Below are 10,584 nucleotides of genomic sequence, written 5' to 3'. Positions count from 1 at the left end.
TGTTATTTTCATACCCACAATTTTTCAACAAAATTAAAATATTCATTCAAATGAAGGAAAGCTAGAACCGAGAGCAAAGAAAGGAGTCTTCACTGGTTACCCAGATGGAGTTAAAGGTTTCCGGATATGGGTTCAAGATGACAAGAAGTGTGTTATCAGTAGGAATATGGTCTTTAAGGAGGACGTGATGTTCAAGGACTTTAAGTCCGAACCAAGCACATGTAATGATAAAATTGTTTTGTCTACTGATAAACTTTTGAGTTTTGATTTTGCAGGTAAACACAGGATCTTAGGAGATTCTTCTCAAGGTGGAGTTCTCCCGGAACAGGGTGCTTCGTCTGAGCAGGTCATGGTTAATCCAGAGGTTCAGGGTACAGATGTTGCAAGTCAAAGTGGACGTCATCAGGACCCAAATAGCTATCAGTTAGCGAGGGACAGAGTCAGAAGACAGATTGTGCCGCCTGTGAGTGTTGTACCCACGATCTGTCATCTCGGGCTATAGGCAAAGGGCCTAGGCCGGGCTTGTCTAATGGGCCAAGAGCGTATTACTGATCGGTCTATCAGGCCCGGAGGAAGGAAGAGAGCGCGGAGATGCTTCGTGTTGGTCAGCTCGCAGCTCGGACCCGGTCAAAGATTCCCGCATTCAAGAGGATTAATTAGGTTGCGCAAATCGTGCCCTATTAATTATGCATTAATTAGGTAATAAATTGGTCGGTATAAATATGTAAGGGGGGAGTCTTTTGTAAGGGATCGAATAAATTTTCTAAAAGAAGCAATACAGTACAAATTCTCAAAACTCTCTCTCTCAATTCAGTTCGGAACTATTTAACAGTGATAAGATCCTCCGCATTCGAATCATTTCGGAAGGAGTAACTTGATTTCAGTTCTCACAGTGAGGTTTCATGACTACGATGTAGGCATTGAGGAGGATGATATGGGAGCCTACGTGTGTTTCTTATCTGAAGATGGAAGTCTCACTGAGCCAGAAAGTTTTACTGAGGCACTGAGAGATCCAGACAGTGATAAATGGATGGTAGCAGCTACGGAGGAAATCAGTTCCCAGTACAGGAATAACACATGGGATCGAATAGACAGACCAAAAGACTGTAAGCTGATAAGCTGCAAGTGTATTTTCAAGCGGAAAGCAGGAATGTCAGACTCTGATCCTCCTAGATACAAGGCAAGGTTGGTGGCCAGAGGTTTCTCGCAGAAGGAAGGAGACTATCAGGAGATATTTGCTCCAGTCGTCAAAGACGTTTCTATTCGGTATATGCTAGCAGCAGTGAATCATTATAACATGGAGTTGCATCAGTTGGACGTTAAGACGGCTTTCTTACACGGATATTTAGATGAGTACATCATCATGGAGCAACCAGAAGGTTTTGTTAGCAAGAAATATCCGGAGAAAGTTTGCTTACTGAAGAAGTCACTGTATGGGTTGAAGCAGGCACCTAGACAGTGGAATAAGAGGTTTGATGAATTCATGACTCAGATTGGCTTCAACCGGAGTGACTATGACAGCTGTGTGTATTACAAAAGGTTAAAGGTGGAGCTTATGTTTACTTACTCCTTTACGTCGATGATATGCTAATAGCTTCGACAGATGGAGACTTGACCTAGAGTTTGAAGTCTCTACTGAGTCTGGAGTTTGAAATGAAGGATCTTGGAGAAGCTAAGAAGATCCTATGCATTGAGATTGTTCGTGACAGGTCAACGAACAGATTGAAGATATCCCAGGAGAGTTACTTGAAGAAGATTCTTGGGAAGTTTAGTGATAACATCATTATTTTACCCACTTTAGCTATAGTTTTAGTATGCATTTAGGATGAGTTTGATATGATTTTAAGGCTTTAATGTCTATTATCAAGTATTTTAGGTTTCAAGAAGGTTTTACAGGTTTTATAGCAAAAAGGACCAAAAGGCAAAGAAAATACGTTTTAGGAAAGTTTCAGAGCTTTAGAGTACAGGAAACTTTTGAAGAACTTCCAGAACTCACATTTCGACGTACTTGGTTCCTATGGAAAGCTGAGAGAGTCATATTTCTCCTAGAAGTGGAATGAAGTCGATCCATCCAACCATCCGGAAGTTAAGCCCGATTTACCGAGACGTACCTTAAACTGACCTAAGAAGAACCATCAAGCCCATGGACTTTTATTTGAACGCCTGACCACCGACCACCACGGCGGCCCAATCCAAGTCTTCAACACCGTTCTAGAAGCTTCCTACGCCGCCCTTGCCATGCACTTATCAAGAGATGATGTTTCTACCCTTACAAAACCCTAAACCTAGACAGAACCCTATAAATACTCTTCTAAGCCCTAGGGTTTAGAGTGTGCCTTCAAAGTGCCTTCACCTGCCTCCAAAGAGATCACAACCAGAAGAACAGCCACGAACAGCAGCCCTCTCTCGTCCATCTCTTGAAGCTTTGAAGTTCACCAAACTCTTTTCTATTCTATTTGCTTTGTACTTTGTTTCATAAGGGAGAAGATCCTATAACTTTGTTTGACAATCATTGAAGTAATATCTAAATCCTTTCTCTCTTTTTATTATTTTATAATTATGAATTGTTTAAACCTTGCTTTGATGATTCCCTTAAACATGCTAGAGTAGTTTTCTAGTTGGGTTTAAAGGGATATATCAAAGGGGGGAGATGATCTTAGTTTAGGTGGCAATTTTTAAAGTTTGTTAGATTTAATTCTGTTTATTCTATGCTTTAATTCTAAGTCTTTACTTAATGCTTTAAGTTAGCCTCATGAACTAACTATGACCTAAAGTGAGTGTGCTTTGCCAAAAGCTTGCATGTGTGCTTGACCTAGCTTAGATGTGTGGGGAGACATAGGAAGCACATACCCATTACCTATGGAATTCCACGGATGTTAATCGAACCTATTTTAAATGCTTTGATCTATGCGTCGTAGCCTGCGACAGTTGAGTTACGGGGTGTAGTGATCTTAGACGGTTAGCTTGAGAACTTTAAGTTAACAGTTTATTAGTGTTTCGTAGTCCGAGTTTTAGATAAACAAACTAACCCTAACTTTCCTAGATAGATAGATCATTGAACCCCTGCAATTCCCCTTGATGCCCCAATGCTTGTTTTATTATTTTTACTTGCTTTTATTTACATTCATTTGCTTGCTACAACCGTGACAACCACAAACCCCATTTTTATTGAGTCCTAGCCTTACTTACTTCCGTTGGATTCGGTTGAACAACAACTCTCTCTCTGTGGGATCGATCCTTAAATACTACTACCGATTAGCTGTGCACTTTCAGCAGTTGTGTGGTCTTTTAAGGTAAAAGATTTGAAGTGAAAAACCACACACATCAAAGCTTTTTGGCGCCGTTGCCGGGGAGAGATTGTTGTTTACAAGAGTCTAGGAACTAGAGTAACGTCTAGGACACCTTGCTGTTTAATTTTTCTTTTTGTTTTTCATTGTTTCAGGAGACCTTGAGGATGAACCTCGACGCTCTCCCAGGAGATTTTGAGAATCTCACAATTGCACAGCTTACGTCACTTTACCGAGCCTAGGACAGAGACTCATCCTGATGAGACCATGGACAGCTCCACTCAACCACACGAACTTGAGGAGCAGCGTGAACCAGAGGAAACACCGGAGGAGCAGCTTGTACCAGAGGAAGCACCGGAGGAGCAGCTTGTACCAGCGGAAGCAGCAGAGGAAGCACTAATCGTTCCGGCGGGTCCTATAACAAGGTCACGGTCCAAGAGGTTCAACCAATCAATCCAAGGTCTACTTAAGGAGCTGGACAAGAAGCTAGAAGACGTGACTCAAACCACTTGGACGTTGCTCAAAGCTCAAGGTGCTCGGTAAAGGATGAAGTGTTGCTTTGGTGCTCTTTTTCCCTTGGTCAAGTTTTGTCCAATTGGGTTTTCTTGACAAGGTTTTTAATGAGGCCCAAGTCGTGGTCCAAGGCCCTTACAAAGCCTTGGCCCATTTTCATTCTATCTCTTTTGATAGACTGGTTTTCACCTAGGGTATCAATTCCCTATGCAGTTGTAATACAAAGGGTTATCAATCCAAATGGTTGTTATGCTAACAGATAGGATGCAATCAGAATTAAGCAAGTCAAGCCAAGCAATAAGGGGGTTTGGTTCTAACAGTTCTAATATAAACAAAGTAAAAGAATATAGACAAGTAAACCACACGACCTAAGCACTCGATGAAAGCAATCGAGTACAAGATCGAGTGGGGTGATCGAGTATGCAAGTGAACTATGAACAGCTCGAGGTATTACTCGATGCAGGTTATCGTGTACCTGATCGGGTAAGTGGTCGAGTAAGTAAGGAAAATGCAAGGAATGAAATACGAAAGTTCCTAAGGATAGGGGTAATCGATTCCTAAGTGTTCTAGACCAATACAGATGCCTTACATGCCTCAAGCAATTATTTCCTAGACAATGAACCTCTAAAACCTTGTCACCACACTGTCGCACTAGTAACAATCAACCTTGAACATACTACCACACTGTCGCACTAGCAATATGAACAAGCAGGCATTAAGAACAATTCATTTTTGTCAGTACACGTAGACTTATCTGATTTTGTCACTCAAAGTTAAGTATACCTCTAGCATTGACCTAATCAAGCATTTTATCTACTCCTTTCGGCCTGTAGCATTATAAACGCCCTAGATCTAGTCTCAACCTGTCGATCTGTTGACCGCATTAAGAACATCAACCTAGAAGGAAATTTATCTATCATATCAATCAACTAATGCATCCTAACCGATCAAGAACACCTAATCATCTATCCCATCCCTACAAACTTTGCTACACTACTCGGACATAAAAATGAATGATAAAACCGTAGAAATAAAAGAAAATGACATTATTAAAAAGATAGAGTAGAGTAGAAAAGAGTAGGGATAAAAGATCTATGAAAAACTACAAATTAAAAGTACAAAAACAAGAAGAAATATTGAGTCGCTTAGTTCTCTCACAGAAGCTCTCGCTCTCTGGTTTGAGGGTTTGCGGCGTGCTCGTTTGCGAGCTAGGGAAAGAGGGGGTTTATATATGGAAACCCATTTGACCTAGCTTCCCTGACCTGCCCGATGGTCTACTCGATGGGGTGCACGAGGCTTGAGTGGGGTAACTCCTCGGGTCGATCTTCGGGTTACTCTTCGCGCTCTTGGATCCTCTTCGATCGTGTTGGGGTTCGGACTTGTTCTTGTAGCTCGATGGCTCCTTCGGGTACATGCTCGAGTTGTCCTTGTTTTTCCCCATTTTTGGCTCTTTAGCACCTGTTTTCATCCAATATATGCAAATGCAGAAATGCAACTACCTAAATGCTCTAAAAATTGATTCCTACAGTAATTGGTCTAAAAATGCTAAGTTAGAGGTATGAACAATGCAAAATATGGACAAAAAGGGATGCTAAAAACATGTAAATTAGAGTGTTATCAGACCCCCAAACTTAAATCTTGCTAGTCCTCTAGCAAGTAAGTAAGAAGGTACGGTTTGAAAGTGGGGACTCATAACCTTAAGATGCTAACCGAAGGATGCAAGCTATAGTCCTTAAAGATAGTTTAATGGTGCTAAGATCAATCAACATACTTACAAATATTTTTCTATGCTTATTGCCATGTATCGATCTAGCTCAACCTCCAACTAAAGATAAGGAACATCTCTTTCACATTCAATTAAGTGTTTGGCGGATTCTTGCAAATAGAAGGTGAATCAAGCTCAATCGGTTTCAAANTTTGGCTCTTTAGCACCTGTTTTCATCCAATATATGCAAATGCAGAAATGCAACTACCTAAATGCTCTAAAAATTGATTCCTACAGTAATTGGTCTAAAAATGCTAAGTTAGAGGTATGAACAATGCAAAATATGGACAAAAAGGGATGCTAAAAACATGTAAATTAGAGTGTTATCAGACCCCCAAACTTAAATCTTGCTAGTCCTCTAGCAAGTAAGTAAGAAGGTACGGTTTGAAAGTGGGGACTCATAACCTTAAGATGCTAACCGAAGGATGCAAGCTATAGTCCTTAAAGATAGTTTAATGGTGCTAAGATCAATCAACATACTTACAAATATTTTTCTATGCTTATTGCCATGTATCGATCTAGCTCAACCTCCAACTAAAGATAAGGAACATCTCTTTCACATTCAATTAAGTGTTTGGCGAATTCTTGCAAATGGAAGGTGAATCAAGCTCAATCGGTTTCAAGGGTAAGGCTTTTTGATAAGGTGGTTTCAAGCAAATTCTTTAGGTGGTTTCTCTCAAAAAGTGGAATGCTAGACAGTCGTGAAAACTATCTAAGACTGAGAAAAATTTGGGCATACAAAGCTTAACTGTTGATGATCTACCCTTTTCTCATACATTCATAATGTTTTTTTTTTATTTAAACCTCCTAGAATTTAACTACCACACCCTTGATTTTTAACTCTCTTTTTTTTTACTCTCTAAGGTTTAGACTTTTAGACTTTGAAATTCTAGCTCTTAATCTCTCTTTTTTTTATTTTTTTGTTTCTTTGCTAAACTCCTAATATACATATATTCTTTTTCTTTCTTTTTTTTTTACTTAGAGACTTAAAGCTAATTAATTCTAACCTTAGGGACTTTTCTCCTTTTTTTTATATTCCACAACCCATCCCCAAATAAACATTCTAACCACCTATCCTTCAAAACCGAATCTATTAGCTAGTTCAAATCTAACTTAGCTAAATCAAGAGGCAGTTCTTTGTCGTTCTCAATACTCTCAAGGTTTCACAACCTATAGCACAATGAAAAAGGCCTCACTCAACAATTCACAACAAGGTTTGAAAGAAAGGTTTGGGTTCATGGGTAGGACAAATGAATCGGGTTAAACGAAAAGATTGGTAAAATGAGGAGTACTAACCCGAGTTTAGAGTTACCATGAGCAAGTATTCAAGTTCCATAAGCAAGACAATTAAAGTTCAAATTAAATCCAATAATGTAGAGATGTTCTAATGTTCAATCAAGTGGAGGAAGCATTCAATCGACACAAAGGGTCTAAGCAAAGATTTTTCATTTTTTTCCAAAGATTGATCTAGCAACAATGAACTGTGACTAAGTGCTATAGCTTCAATCCTAAGGTTTGATTTTTAAACAAGGTGGTTTTAATCATTGTCCCCTAAGATGCATATGCAACAATCCTATATGAAATAAACTAGACTCAATCCTAATATGCAAATGCAACTACATGAACACTCTTTTATTTTTTTTTGTAAATTTTTCAAATTTTTGGGTTTTTTCAATGCACATAGATGCAGACTCAAATGAATAAAACTAGCATGCAAAAATTTGAAATAATAAAAATAAGAAAATAAAACACAATGTTAAATACATTCTAGGACCCTTCCCCAAACTTAAATTACAGTCCCTGTGTAAATAAAAGTTGGAAAGGAATCCAAGAATCACACAAAATGAATTAGACTAAATGCAATGTTATTTACAAAGTTTGGATGAATTTGGTACCTCATGGGTTGGTGAAGAAGGAGGTCGCAGCAGCCTCCATGCTTGCCAACGTATAGCCAGGGTCATCTCCAGCTTCAGCAGGTGCCGGTGTTTGCTCGTCAGAGAGCTCAGATATGCGTACAGACGACTTGCTCGGACCAGCATCCGAGGTGTTGATCGAGGGTGGGATCGCGTAGCTCATCGGGTAGGGCATCGGGTAGTAGGATGGAAATGGCGGAAGAGGCCCAGAATGATCACCAGTGTATCCACTCGCAGGGTGCATCGTGTACGGCATCGTGTATGGAATCTCGTACGGAGGAGGAAAAATTCCAGCATAATCACCCGATTGGGTGCTCGATGGGTGCATCGGATAGTGCATCGTGTACCCCATCGGATTGGGTGTCGGGTAAGCGTCAGAGTGGCTTTTCCTCGATGCTTCTGTTCGGGTGATATCCTCCTCAGCTTGGGGCTCGTATGATGATGCTCTTTGAGGTTCTAGAGGTGGTAGTCCTCAAGTTCCTCCTAGTGGTCTGCTTCGCCCTATCCATGTAGGTGCTTGTGCCGAGGTAGGAGCTGAGGCACAGCTTGCCTTGTCTTGCAACTCCTTGATCTGACCTCCCATTACCTTCACTGAACCGGCAAGATCCTTCACCTTTTTCACCAGGAACTTGTTCATCTTCTTCAGCCAGCCAATTCTCTTGTGAGCTTCCCTCACTCCTACTGGTTGCTTTTGAGAGCATGCATACTCTTCAAAATCAAACTCCTCCGAGCTATCTCCTTGTCTCTGCCCGGTCTCTTCTCTCTTCTTAGCCTCGGACTCCTCCTCCGAGTTGTACAGCTCTTCCAACGGTGGTGCGAAGTCAATGTTGTGCCCTAACCGAACCTTGGTGTATGCGACATTGGGTAAAACCATTTGAGCAGCTCCGTTGGATGGAAAAACTTGAACAATGTCATGTCATTAGGCCTTTCATAGGCCAAGAATCTCGCCAGCACGAGGTAGTCTGTATCCAGCCACCTTGGTTCGTGGACAATTCCCTTTAAGGGCACATCGCATGCCACTAAGATTGGTGTAACTAGTCCCCCAATAGAGATCTCTCCGCCTCCTTCTCTCCTTTTCACAGCCCAAGATTTCAAGTACAGGAATTGATCGAGTAGCACGAACAACATACTAGTATCAGCTATGTCTCCTACTAGCGGTGTTCCATCCCTAGCACTATCCAAAACTCCACACAATGCAACATCCAATAACTGAAGCTCATTGTCGTTCATGTTCCCAGTCTCTTTTCTAGCAAAGAGAGTGCATGCGAGGGACTTGTGAAAATACCTCATAACAGGGCTCCTTATTTGAGCAGATTTGGAGCTCGTGGACTTGTAGGGGTGCTTGTCTCCTATTTTCAGCCATAGGGACCTCATCTCTTCCTTGCTGACCTCCATACCTTCCCCACTACCAGCCTTGAAGCCATACAGCGTCTCCATCTCCTTGAAAGTCAGCCGGTATTCCGTGTTCCGAACGGAGAAGGTGATGAACCCGATCCCCCCATCGGGTAGTAGGGTCGGGTGGTCCTCGAAATAGTGCAGCTTCAGGGTTGAAAGGAAGTGGACCGTCTCCTCTTCATAAGCTTCTAGATGGGATAGCATCATATTGCCCAGGTGGCACATATCGAACAAAAACTCAACGTCTCTAGCGATGCCCAATTGCTTCATTGTCTCACGGTGAGGGTATCGGGTACCAACGAAGCTCATCTTCCGGAAGACTTTGAACAATCTCGCCGGACTGTCGACTTCCTTTTGCTTAAGCCTCCGCAAGGCTTGGCGGGTCCTCTCTCTATGCTCCTCTTTTCTTTCTCTTTCCTCCTCCTCAGCGTGTTGATCTCCTTCAACCACTGCTCTCTCAACCAATTTCTCAGCCTTCTCCGAAGCCGGTCTCTTCCCCCTTGCAATTTCGGCTCTACTCCTTGATCGAGAGGTTTGGATCTCACCTTGTTCTTCTCCTCCAGCATCAGAATCGACCTCCATAGGGTCGGTAAGCGTCTTTTCGGATGTAGACAGGTCCCTACGTCAAGGAGAACGGCGGACAGCACTCGCCATTGGACTCGGTGAGCGAACTCGGGGGCTTGCTCGATCGGTTACTCGAGCATCAGGTCGGGTAGTGGATTGAGTTGTGCATCGGGTTGGGGAGGCTAAACGTCCACCTAACGGTCGGGAATGTGGAACGTTTCCTCTTCCTTGGGGTTGTTGAACTTCGGTGGCGTCTCCTCCGGTTGTAGCAGCGGTGGAGGTGGATCTTCTTCCCTTCCTTTGGTAGGTTCTAGCGGTTGGCTCCATGTCGATTCCTTGAGAAGAAAAAGAAAAGCTAGTTCTTGGGATTAATAAGGTTAGTCTCCAAAGAAAATCGAATGAGCTTGGAATCGAGAGAGAAGAATAGAAACTTATGGAAATTGAAAAGCTTAAGAGAATGAGGGAGACTTATCGGTGATGAGGAGGGAGAAGGGTTCGACCTCCTTAAATAGGCTAGGGTTTTGGTTGGTGGGCTTCGCCGAGAGTGGGCTTGGCTTGTGGAATTCGGATTCCACTCGCTACCCGAGCAGGGACACGATCAGGTGCGTCGAGTACGGTGTCGGGTTGACCCTCGGGTTTACCAATTTCCTCTTCCCAATTTTCCATTTTTTTTTTTAATTTTATTTATAAAATTGCAAAAGTAGAAAAATTAAATAAAAGAAAATAAAGCAGATAGACTAAAATTAAAAGATACCTTTGGGACCTCCTCCCAAGTGAGCTTGTTTAAAGTCACTAAGCTTGACTCTTCATGCTCCTGAAGCATGGGATCCATGTGGAAGAGGTTCTAGAATCCTCTCCACTACAGTAGGTTGGTTCAAAAGATCTCCCAGATTTTGTCCAGGTTCCATGGCAAATGTGGTGTTAACCTCTTCAAAATGTAGCATTTTTCTTTGTTTGGTCCTAGTGGAAAAAGCTTGACCATCTATGGTTGGCCTCTTAACTCCTTTCTTCACCTCAAACTCCATCTTGAGGTGTTCACCATGTTCTATCCTGATCTTGCCTCGTTTCACTTCGATCACCGCACCAACTGTTGCCAAGAATGGTCTTCCTAGAATCAGTGGATCATCCGGTTCCTTGTTTATATCTA

The sequence above is a fragment of the Camelina sativa genome, chromosome 12, assembly GCF_000633955.1.
Source record: "Camelina sativa cultivar DH55 chromosome 12, Cs, whole genome shotgun sequence".
NCBI classification, from domain to species: domain Eukaryota; kingdom Viridiplantae; phylum Streptophyta; class Magnoliopsida; order Brassicales; family Brassicaceae; genus Camelina; species Camelina sativa.
Note: the sequence above shows the minus strand (reverse complement) of the source record.